This window comes from Suncus etruscus, chromosome 4 (genome assembly GCF_024139225.1).
Source record: "Suncus etruscus isolate mSunEtr1 chromosome 4, mSunEtr1.pri.cur, whole genome shotgun sequence".
NCBI classification, from domain to species: domain Eukaryota; kingdom Metazoa; phylum Chordata; class Mammalia; order Eulipotyphla; family Soricidae; genus Suncus; species Suncus etruscus.
The window spans coordinates 29065822-29078971 of NC_064851.1; the positions used below are offsets into that span (position 1 = coordinate 29065822).

The 13150-nt window shown below is 36.6% G+C and overlaps 1 protein-coding gene and 1 non-coding gene across 2 annotated transcripts in view; both read left to right on the forward strand.

The window, feature by feature from the left end:
- ST6GALNAC3 (ST6 N-acetylgalactosaminide alpha-2,6-sialyltransferase 3) overlaps positions 1-13150 on the forward strand; it is a 658045-nt gene that overhangs the window by 113504 nt on the left and 531391 nt on the right. The window lies entirely within an intron of this gene.
- On the forward strand, positions 9454-9617 carry LOC126008493 (U1 spliceosomal RNA). The gene has a single exon (XR_007495821.1). It is a non-coding gene; the product is annotated as a U1 spliceosomal RNA (small nuclear RNA).

Genomic DNA, 13150 nt, shown 5'->3' on the forward strand with positions numbered 1-13150 from the left:
TGGTTGTCTGGATTAGTGCCACTTGACTCTTGGGTTCCCTAGCTTCTGTCCTTTTTTCTGGAGTCTTTGGGGTGTTGGTTCTGTGTTTCCAGTTTTGACTGTGGCTCTCTGGACCCACAAACAAGCCTTCAGCATTCACCTGGTATCACCAAAACCTACTCAGGTCTAATGGTTCAGTGCTGGGTCTGGCAGTGCAATGCTGATTAGGCTACGAGGGCTACCCTGGCACTGCTCAGGAGCTTTCTTGGGCTGTAACTGGTGATGCTCAGAGTAATGCCTGCAGTATTGGGAATCCAGTTTGGGTCTCTGAACATGCAAGACTTATATACTACATGCCCTCAACTCTGGAATAGTTCTCTTGTCTAGGTACTAAATGTATTTTCTCAGTAATCATAGTGATTCTCTAAATATAAATTGGGGTGAGAGACAGAGAGAAAGACAGAGACAGAGACAGAGAGCTCTCTCACTACAGAGAGAGCTTGTCGTGCTGAGCACAGATCTTGCATTGCGAAGGACTTGAGTTTCACAAGAATTTGTTGGTATATGGTGGCCACACCTGGCAGTGCTCAGGGCTTTTTCTTAGCTCTGTGTTCAGGGATCACTCTTGGTAGGGCTCGAGTGATGGCGAGGGATGCCAGGCATCAAATCTGGTTCGATGACATGCAAGACAAGTGACTTAATCACCCATACTGTTTCACCAGGTTTGATCTTCTGTTGGTTCTCTTTCTTCATTCTTTCAGAGCAAAAGGATTGAGAATGTTCCAGAAGACTCTTGCTGATGGGTGATTTTTCTCCTCCATCTCTTCCCCAGAGCTCTTCTGTAATTGCCTTTTTGCTTTTCCTTCTGGCCGTGCATGCTTCTGCCTTGGGTCACAGCCTTGTTTCCTCTGTCAGAAGCACTTTTTTTTTAAATGAGATACTTGTTGGATTCCCTCACTATCCTTCAGATCTTACTAATTTTTGCTGATTTATTGCAAAGTCAGTCTGGACCAGCTTCTGTAAAAATGGAATCTTTCATTTGCCCTTTTGTTTATCTGCACCCTGCCTTTATTCCCCTGGCACATGGCATTATGAGACTGTTTATTTGATTGGTATATTATTTGCTGCATGATAATAAACACTTTACTGACAGCACCTATATTTTATTAATTTTAGGTTCCTGATATTTAGGAAAGCACATATTTGGTGTTTAGAAAGTATTTGTTGAATGAATGAATTCTTAGAAGATCTGGTTTTAGATTCAAAGTCATCATTTTTTAGTTGTGTGACATGAGCATCCCTTTAGGGTACAATTTTGTTCATTTTAAAGATAAAGAATACTTTTGAGTTATGTTGGAGGTCTTTTTTTGAAGTGTGTAGGGCAGTGTTAGGGGACTGACCATATGCAGTTCTGGGGTTGAACTTGTACCTGCTACATACAAAACATGTACTATCTCATTGATCTTTATCTCTGATCCTTATGCATTCTTTTGCAAAAATGAACCAGTTCTTAAATTTCCCTACAAGGTGTTAGATCAAGTCTGCAGTAAAATATAATCAATACCATTATTATTGTTAGTATTGATTAAACTTTAATCTTTATTTTTATCTGAGTGTGGATTGAACTTTTCTGTAAATGAAAATCAGGTAGTGGTTGGTATGATGGTATAGCTGGTTAGGCAATGCTTTGCACATGGTTAACCTAGGTTTAACGCCAGCATCCCAAATGTTCCCCTGAATTTTGTCAAGAGTGATCCCTGAGGGCAGAGTCAGGAATAAGTCCAGAGCACTGCTGAGTGTGACCTCAATACTAAAACAATATGAAATTCAGGAATTGCTCTCATCTTTATGACTTTTATAGAAAGGAAAGTTTGGTTGTTTCTATTCATCTAAAAGAGTGTGTGTAGTGTGCCAAAGGCTCCTGGGTTTCTCCTGGAATGATCTTTGCCTAAGAAAGGATTTATTTCCTCTCAGTTTTTCCACTATTCTTAATCCCATCATAAAATTAAATAAAACTATAGATTGTTCTTTCAATGACATAAGGTTTGTGCAGATTCATTGCTTGTCTTATTATATTTTAATCAGTACATGGTATTTTATGAACTTCTGTCATCCATGTGTTAAGGAACAATGCCCATCATAATTTTTTACATTATCCAAATTTATATGATATTTTTCTTAGTTCTGAGAGGAGCATACTTGCAGATATTTGATTAGTTGTCTTCTACAAGGTGATGTTAATAACTTCCTACTATTAATTTTATAAATGTAATTCAAGTATTGTAAATGTTCGAAGACAGAATGTTTAAGGTTAGAATTCAGAATTTAGTATAAGTAGGTGTAAATTATTGCAAGCAGAAAAAGAAATGAATTCAAATCAGGGACCAGCTGGAGTCAGATCTGCATGATTATTTTAATGCTAGTACAGGACATGAGCACTCAGCCATTTAAACCAAATGCTTATTTCTCATACCTGCCCAGGTTGCTGACTATTTCTATTGATGTGGCCCAGCAACATTCTGTGCCATCAGCAAACCTTTCTGATCAAAACTTGAGAGGCAGACTGAAGTGGAATAAACATCTTTATAATGGTGAACTTTGCTTATCAATGACATTGTTACAGTCCCTTAGTATTGCTCCAGTTTTTCAAAAAGTAAACTATGCCATCTGATTATCAGCAATTATCAACTGTTGTCTGCTCAACTCCCTTGTGCAAAAATGTCTTCTGTGTACTGGGACACACCCTTAAAAAAGAAGAAAGGAGTAACCATGATGCATATTTTTAGACGAGTCTAGATGTCCTGAAACAAGAAGATATATTTGGTTGGGTTTTGTTGCATGATTGTTATTGAATATGTGTGCTAAACTCTTTAGTACTATTCATAAAACGGTAAATCATGATCCTGCCACTAGTTTCTTTGTAGAGATTTTTTATGTTACTTTTAGCTTACTCTGTTGTTTTTGAAGTATTGTACATAAACAACCACATATGTAAGTGATGTGAGAGAGATCTGCAGAGAACGTGTCCAGCACTTTGGCAGTTACTTTCATTTTAGTTACTGGAATGAATGTCTAATTAAAAATAAACCATAATGGCCATGTAGAGTTGGAAATGATTCTGGTTTAAAAGGATAATTAAGCAGGCATTTCTGAAAATTGATATATAAGGTTATCATTTAACATAACCAACGTAATATTTTCTAGCAATAGCACTCTTCGTCTATCAGTTGATGCCTCAGTCTAGTATGGCATTTGAAGAGCATGAAGTTATAACATAGATTTTCATTTTAATGGGAGAGTTGTAATACCCTCATAATTTTTTTTTTACTTCTCATTAGTTTTTACAACCTATGAATTACCTAAAACAACTTTAGTCATTTAAATTTTGACTTGCCACTTAGTTTTCTATGAGCAAATTGTCATTTGAGAAATGGAGGCTGTATTTATGGCATGGGTGTCTAAGGCTAGTGAGGACTGTTACTAAGCTTGCAGATGTTGTAACGCAGCTATGATGCCATCTAACTGAGCTCTGTTCAATATATGATTATGGAGAAGAAGAGCAAGGAATGACAATGAAGTAGTAGTTACTGTCAGTCTTATGGTAACATAATGAGAATTTAGGAGACCTTTCTTGTAGACTCTGATTCCACTCTATTATTTCAGATTTGTCTAGAGAATGCTATGTGCAATTTTATAAAGCTTATTTTGCATTTGTTGGTTTGTGGGTATATTTCTTTTTTTTTTTTTTTTTTTTTTTTTTTTTTGGTTTTTGGGCCACACCCAGTAACGCTCAGGGGTTACTCCTGGCTATGTGCTCAGAAGTTGCTCCTGGCTTGGGGGACCATATGGGACACCGGGGGATCGAACCGCGGTCAGTCCAAGGCTAGCGCAGGCAAGGCAGGTACCTTACCTTTAGCGCCACCGCCCGGGCCCGGTTTGTGGGTATATTTCTACAGTACTGTTTATTTAAAAAAACTGAAAACCACAAAACTTCAAGTATAATGTCCCATTTTCTGTTTTCATCTTTATATTAAATTTCAAAAATAATTTTTGGGGAGATGGTAGATTATAACTATGTACATGCAAACTTCACGTATGCTATTAAGAATAGCATACATATATAGTATATGTTTTGTGATTGGGGAGAGAAGTAATGAATCTAGATATACCTGAGTAATTCTATATATATTGGATATATTTTTGAAATTTTGGTTATTTGTAATATACATTTACATAAATAAATGTTCCTATGTGTACATATATGAAATGATACCTATGTTTATGTTTTGTGTATTTTAGTCTCTTGTTTTCTCCTTGTCACTACTTTTCTTCTCTTTATTGCTATTCAGTTAGTCCTTTTTAATACCTATACATGGTTTTTTTTTCTATGCTTTTTTTTCTTTTAGCTCATTTCTAGTCACTGCCTGTATATACGGTTTTACTCTAAAGGAAGCCAAAGCCATCCCTCACAGCAGTGTTTTTCTAAGAGAATTATTTCTGTTTCATTATAGATAAGTTAGCTTATTGAGTCAGGACACCTGAGGTAGGAAAGTTATACAATCTGCTGCTTCTAGCTCTTCAGAGTTTGCCATTGACCAGAAGTTCGGATTTAGTTCTTGATCTTTGAAAGGCTCATTGAGAGCAAATCAAGTTGTGAAGCTGTTTGAGGTAACTGTTGCCTTTTGGCATGGGCCTGACCCAAGGCTACTCACAGGAGGTTACTGTGACTGACCAGAGATTCTTTGTCACTTAAAATAAATTCTTGGCCTGGGCAGATGGAGTTCTATTTATTTATTTATTTATTTATTTATTTATTCATTCACTACTTTTTGGCTTTTGGGCTCAGGAATTACTGCTGGCTCTGTGCTCAGAAATCGCTCTTGACTGGCTCATGGAACCATATGGGTTATGGCGACTCAAATCTGAGTCAGCCACGATGCAAGGCAAATGCCCTACCCGCTGTACTATCTATCGCTCTGATCCTGGAGTTTCCCCTCTAACTATGCTTATTAGTGAGGAGGTTTTCCTACTACAAACTTTCTCATTTCAAGTTAAAACTTCTGCAGATAAGGATTTGCTTCAATTTTCTGCTCATACCCTCCAGCTGGGCATGGCCATGCTCTGTCCCTGATGATGAAGACTCATGATAATGATTGTGAAAACAGCAGGTTCCATTTGCTGATCACCAAGTACCCTTCTCTGAACTAATTACTTTAAAGATAGCCGGTCTTTCAACCCCCACCACAGCCCTCTTAATGATGTACAACTATTATCTTCCCTTTACCCAGGATCCAAAGGAAAGATTCCTTGCCCATGGCCTCTAGACTAAGTATGGCAGAGCTGAGAATCAAATCTTGGGGAGCAAAATTTATTCTCCCATGCTTGTGTTTGGTGCTTCTGCTTTTCTTTGTACCCGACCTTGAATTCTGTTCTGACAACACTTTCTATGCCCTTCCTAACAAGTGATTTTACCAGCACTGAGAATCAGCTGACCAAGAAGAAGATTAGAGAAGATTCTAGATGGGTGGAGGAGACAGATACAAGCCTTTTATGGTTACACCACTTTATTTCATTAGTATGGAAGCTCTGGGAGTGGAGACCTTTTTTTCAGTTCATTTTATTCCAAAGCATTTCAAATAGGACCTGGAACACAGTATTTTCTCAGCAAATATAAAATGAATATCTGAACATGTCATATAGAGCAAGTTTTTATTTTTTTTCCTTTGCCCACTCCTTTCGAGCCTAATCTCAGTTCCCAATCCCTAGGTGGTTCTGCTCATTTGCTCCTGGCATGCTTACCAGACAGGGCCTCTGTCTTTATGGGAGATATTGTTACACTCAATTCTGACAACACTCTGGGTTAAACTCTGCTTCTTACCTACATATGAGTTTCTATAATCCACTGTTCTTATGTAATTAGCAGGACTGCTTCTTAAGTGCCTGTAGAGAAGAGAACATTTACTTATCCTAACTTTGACAAGGTGCCATGTCCAAACAGGATGTCATTTTATAAAACATTATTCGAAAAGATCTCTTCTTGCCATGAATTCTCATTCAAAATCTATTTCTTTGTTCATATGAAGATGTCTATGGTGGAAAGAAAAGAAAGGAAAAATTATAGGAAGAGAGACACTATTAACATGTTTGAGTCCTGTCTATATAATAGGCAGTGTTTTGGTGCTTTTTACTTTATTTTTAATTTTTCAATATTTATTTACTTATTTAATAATTTTTTTTTTTTTTTTGGTTTTTGGGCCACACCCGGCGGTGCTCAGGGGTTACTCCTGGCTGTCTGCTCAGAAATAGCTCCTGGCAGGCACGGGGGACCATATGGGACACCGGGATTCGAACCAACCACCTTTGGTCCTGGATCAGCTGCTTGCAAGGCAAACACCGCTGTGCTATCTCTCCGGGCCCATTTAATAATTTCTTTATTTAAGCATTGTGGTTGCAGAAATGTTTCTGTACAACTCCCTTCACCATTGTAACTTTTTCACCACCAATGTTCCCCATTTCTCTTCTTCCCCACCTCCTGCCTGTCTTCTGGACAGGCATTCTGCTTCTCTATCATTATCATGGTAGTTGTCAGTGTGGTTAGTGCTCTAACTGCACTTATAGCTCTTTGTGGTAAGCTTCATATCTTATGTCAAATACATATATATATATATATCATATCAGAAATGGCTGATCCATCCGGTCCTCATCTCTATTGTCTTTGATACTAATACCATATGTCTTTTATTTTACTTATGTCCTATAGATGAGTGAGGCTATTATTTTTTTTTAACTTTTTGTTCTTTGGGGGAGGGTACAGCCAGCAACACTCAGGGGTTACTTTTTGGCCCTGCAGTCATAAATTGCTCCTGGCAGGCTTAGGGGACCGTATAGCATGCCAGGAACTTAACCCAGTTTGGTTCTGGGTAGGCCACAGGCAAAGCCCTACTACTGTGCACAGAATTGTGTATAGACAATTCTATGTTTGTCTCTCTCCCTCTGACTCTTTTCACTCAGCATAATAGTCTTTATGTCAGTCCTTATATAGGCAAATTTTATGACTTCATTTTTTCTAACAGCTATATCTTATTCCATTGTGTAGGTATACCACAGTTTCTATAGCCACTCATCTGATGCTGGGCACTTAGGTTATTTTCAGATTCTGGCTATAGTTAATAGTGCTGCAGTGAACATACGCATGCAAAGGGCATTTTTGTATTATGATTTTGTGTTCCTAGAGTAAATACTTAGGAATAGTATTGCTGGATCATATGGGAGCTCAATTCCCAGTTTTTTGTGAAGTATTCATATTTTTTTTTCCAGAAAGGCTGGACTAATGCCAGCACTGGTGCTTTTTCTTCTCTGGAAAATTTGCATATTTACTCTGAGAAGAAAGGGACATTTTATGTTTTGTTGTTGTTGTTTTTCTTTTTTATTAGATGGAGAAAAGTCATTAATTTTAATGTTTAAGCTTAGAGATTGAGGGAGTAGATGGATTGAGATGAAGAATAGAGGTCAGTTTGTTCTCAGACTTGTTGGTTTTAGTTGGTGGCATATTCTCAAGGCCATGAGCAATGACTATGAAAGTACAATGTACTTTCCTACTTATGCCTATTGATACCAATGCCATAGAAAATGTACCTGTATTCATTGTTTTTGTCTTTATTGCTTTATTTTTTAACTAAATTCTTTATTTAAAACCATGATTACAAACATAATTGTATTTGGGTTTCAGTTTGGACAGTCGTCTAATTTCATAAACTGAGAGGAGAGCATGGGGATGGGGGGTACTTTCTTGTATTTCTCTACAGATTATGAACTTGTACGTGGCATCTCCACTCTACACAGCCTTTAGAGTTCCCCAAGGATTCTCGAAGAGATCACAGTTATTTAGGTTCTAAATTACCCTTGTCCACTTTAAGCAGATGAGCAGTATTTTCATCCTCTAAACAATGATTCCTGAGGCTTATTGCTGCAATAATATCACATTTAGTTTCCAAGGAAACTGCATACCTAGCCCTCCCACTTCTTTAAACCTCAGGTCTTTTTTTTCAAAATGAAATACTCAAGTGTGCCATTTTAACCTCCTACTATTGTTAAAAGTTTTAGTTCCAGCCTGAGTTCCTAAGAAAGTACAGTTTTCCTTCTGATCTTCTTCTTAATGTTTTGGATGCTTTTCTGAAGAATAACCATGCATTCTAAATGGCCCTGAAACAAATAACTGCCTTCATTATGACACACAATAGATGAATGTATTGCACTTCGGGGTCACAGCTTCTGTAGCCAAAATATTCTGGTTGTTTTATATCCTGTAGTTTCATAATTGCTTGCTGGGTATTTCATTGTGAGGCCTGGGATTAAGGGTTAAGCTATGATATGTGTACGTTTGTGTGTATAGTTTATTTGTAGCATATATGTGTATTCCAGTAACTGATTGGTTAGAGTCAATATATTGGTGACCTTCAGATAAGCTAATTGTTAAATTTAAGCATCATTTTTCTATAGGTTATGTTTTTAGTGATAAAAAAATAGTGTTGGACATTGTATAAACCCTACGTTCTTATACTATTGATTGTGACCCTATTTGGATCATAAGGATGGTGATAAATTATAATTTTAAAAAGTGAGGGGGTGAGAAATAGTACAGCAAATAAAACTCTTGTTTTGCATTTAACCAAACTGGATTTAATTCTAAGCATCGTATATTGTCCCTGAAGCACTGAGATTCTGGGCATAGGACATAGAGCCAGGAGTAACTCTCAGCACTACTGGGTGTTGTTTAAAAAAAAGAAATTTAAAAACATTTTAATAAAGCTTTTGATGTATAAGTCTTTCATATCCACATATGATTCCTAATTATTTCATGCTTTGGGAGACTATTTTAAGTGGGGTTATCATTTTTGCTTTCTTTCTCATAGTTTATTATTTGCAAATAAAAATGCAAGAGATTTTTGTGTATTGATTTTGTAGCCTGTTATTATTGTATTGGTTTAGTGTTTCTAAGAATTTTTAGTGATATCTTTAGGGTATTCTATGTATATTACCATGTCATCTACAAATAGCAATAATTTAAATTCTTTTTTTAATTTGGATTCTTTTGATTTTTTTTTCTCCCTAATGCTCTGGTGGCAGCTTCCAAAATTACACTGAATAATAGTGGAAAAAAAACGACATCCTTGCCTTATACCTTATCTTAGAGGGAAAGCTTTTAGATTTCCACCACTGATTAGAATGTTTTAAGTCCTAATTTGGGTTTGTTGCAAATGACTTTCAATCTCATGAGATATGTTTTATTTATTCCTATTTTGTTTAGGATTTTTATCAAAGAGAAACTATGAGTGTATAGAAAAAGTGTTCATCATCACGTATTATTAGAAAAATTAAAATTAGTGAGATGACATATATCAAAAAAGGCTGGAAATAACCAATGTTGGTAGGGATCATTAAGAAAGGAACCTCAAAAAGAACAAACAAAAAAAAATACTTACCTGGCAGGGGAGATACTATGATTACGATGGTGGTTTCCCCAGGGTGAGGCTTATCCATTGTACTCTGGATGTGTTGACCCCTGCGATTTCCCCAAATGTGGGAAACTCGACTGCATAATTTGTGGTAGTGGGGGACTGCATTCGCGCTCTCCCCTAATAAAAAAAAAGAAAGGAACCTCATGATTGAATTGTCATTAATATAAGTGAGTAATAATTAGTCTGTGAGTAAATAATAATAGATTCTAATATAATTGGATGTATTTTGTAGACTAAGTGATTATTATAGTGCATGAAAACTAGGAAGGAGTTCATGTTATGTCAGATTAGAATTAAGAGATCCACAAAGAGTTTGTTGTCTGAGGAAATTGATCTAATCTACCTAATTTTTTTCTTTTTAGTTTTTGTTTTTGGGCCACACTTGGTGGCACTCAGATGTTATTCCTGGCTCTATACTCAGAAATCAATCCTGGCAGGTTGGGAGTGCCATATGGAATGACTGGGATTGAACCTAGGTTCTGTCCCAGGTCAGCTGCATGCAAGGCAAATGCCCTACCACTGTTCTATCGCTCATTTGCCTACTTTCTTAATCATTCAGGACAATGAAAGTTCTATCAGGCAATAGCTTCCAGCATATCTAGAGCCAATCTTTCCAGAAAAAATTGCATAGGGTCAAGAAGGTACAAACCTGACCCACTTTCCCCAAAGAAGACTGGAAAAGAGAACTTTCTTAAGGGATCCTGACCCTGCCAGGATCTGTGCTCCTATAGGGAAGAATACACTTAGTGTACCCATCTCCTTGCAGCTAATAAATTATTTTCTTTCTTTCTTTTTGTTTTGTTTTGTTTTTTTGGTCATACCCAGCAGTGCTCAGGGGTTAGTCCTGGCTCTATGCTCAGAAATTGTTCCTAGCAGGCTCAAAGGACCATATGAAATGCTGGGATTTGAACCACCATCCTTCCGCATGCAAGGCAAATGCCCTACCTCCATGCCCCATAAGTAAATTATTATAGTCAGATGTAACCAGTGTCCTGACCCTCTATTATCATGACCACTCCACAATAAGATCCACCATGGGCACTGTAGGATATTTCTGCCTCATTTGTACTCCTGTATGCTGTCACTTAGAGATGTTTGCAGTCACTTCTCTAATCTGGAATAAATATTACAGGTCAATGTACTGTGGAGTCAGTTATGGAGGAACTGAGGTTCACTTTGATCAATGTGATTAAAAGATATAAATTTTCAATCATTTACCCCTCATAATGAATGGTGAATTAAATACTAATTGTAGATCAAAATCCAGCAGGTTGTCCAACAACCAAAATATGTAGAACTTGAAATTCCTTTATGATAGTATATTATTGTGATGCCAGGAGGTACCCAGCAACAGCAGGAATTATATTCACTCTCAGCAGTACTCTACCCAGCTATGAGTTCAGAGCTACTTGGGGATAGTTACTAACGCGATTTCAGAGGTACAAGGAGTCACTGAGGTGCTGAGGGTATAACTTGGGTCTTGCACAAGCAAGGCATGCTTGGAGGCATATCTACTTGGAAATATCTCTTGAGCCCTGACTTCTGCTTTCAAAATAAAAATTGAAAGAAGAAAAAAAAAGAATATTTACAGTTGTTTTGCTAGCTGTTATAGAGGCCTTGTGTACCCTATGCATGGAAAGTGGTCTGCCCAGTGCCTTTCTCAGCAATGACTGTTCAGTCTGTGTATTTATTATAGCATTTTAGAAGCTGAAGAAACTGTACAATGGCTAAGGTCTTCACTTGTATACAGCTAACTCAGGTTTGATCCCAGACCCCCATACGGTTCCCTAAGTCCTGCCAGTAGTGATCCTTGAGGCACTTAGAAGTAAGCCTTCAGGTGTGGCCCCCTAAAGCAAAAATCAAACAAGCAAAACAGCATTACAGATTTTAGCACATTTAAGTAATTGTTAAAGTTTTATGTGTCATTTGATATGAACTGATAACTCATGTATTCAGTGTTTGGGAGTAATCAAAAGTTTTTCTATATAAATTAATAGTAATGGCTTTTCTTTTTCATACCATTTCATAGAAGCATTTTGCTTTTGTCTAGCCAAGGAAACTTGTATTTTTTGTATATAGAAATTTTTGTTTTGTTTTTCTTTGTTTATTTTTGTGAGATAAAGATTTTTAGTCATCCAGTCCAGACCCTGAGTCTGATGTGCTATTTGCTGTTGGTCTCATGGATATCTAGAGAAAAAAAGGGTATGCTTTATTTATTTGAGGGCCCTAAGGGAAAGGTGTTTTTATTCAAAAGACATATGCAATGAAATTAGGTAATTTCCAGTTCCCAGAAACCCATTTTAAAATGAATCTGGGTTCAAAGACTGGAAAGATGGCTCAATGATCCCTGAACACAGTTGGGCACAACTCCTGATTACCTCTAGTTGTAATCCTTAAATTAAAAACAAAGCAAGACAAAATAAAATGAATTTTGTTTTTAATAGCAAAAATAGCAGAAGTATAGGACCTACTTTTTAAAATGTGGCCTTCCTTCCTATGGTATCAACATTCCCAGAAATGGTTAGAAAATCTGTGGTACTTCTCCAGGCTTATTGAATCAGAATTTGAATGTTTTCATTTCCTCCAATTGATCTATTTGCATATTAAAGTTAAGGAGCTATTTGGACTATTCTGTCAAGAAACTGCACCATTTCCCCCACAGACATGACAACATTGGTTGTTGTATTCATTTTATGTGTGCCCGTCTCTGGTATGAGGTGACATCTTATTGCTTTGATTTGTGTTTCTATGATGACCAATGTTGCAGAGATTTTTTATTTAATTATTAGCCATCTACATGTCTTCTTTAAAGAAGTTCTTGTTTTCTTCTCCCTCTTTATGATGGGGTTGTTTGATTTTTGTTGTCAAGCTTTATATATTTATATACTATTTGTAAAAACAATGACTTGTTCAACCTTTTTGGAAAAACAATGTTGACATTACAAAAATCCTAAGATTTGAGACTCCATATCACCCAGCAATTTTACTTCTTGCTGTCTATACCAAAGGCCCCCCAAAGTGATTTCTATAGGACATTTGTGCTCCTATGTTTGTTGAAGCATTATTTATAATTCTGAACACATAGAAACAGCTTAGATGTCCTGGAAAATACTAATATATAAAGAAAGTGTACTATATACATAACATTGTATATGTACATATATGTGCACACACAGCTATAACAAATAATAAAATTATATAGTTTATATTATACGTATATAACTAGCAGTTATGCTGAATGAAGTCAGAAAGAGAGGGACAGGTAAAGAATGATCTTCTTTATTTGTAGGAAATGAAGAAATATAGTGTAGGAATTATTAATGCTCTAAGACAACAGAATCTGAGAGCTGTCTTAATTGAGGTACCAGAGGTGAGGTGGATAGGAGGGAACCTTGGAACATTGATGTAGAGAAGTAAACATGCTGTGGTGTAGTCTGTAATAGGGTGTAGTGTAGGGTGTAGTGTAGGGTGTAGAGTTGATCCTGGGTATGTATGAAAATATTATTAATAGCACAGCAAATCATGGTCTCTAATTTTTAAAAACTTTAAATAAAATCCTCTGCAAGAAAGTAGAGTGAGTAATGGAAAAATCCTGTTTGATGTGGAGAATGGGTTCAGGAGTTTTATTGACGGATAGGAATTTTCACAACTCT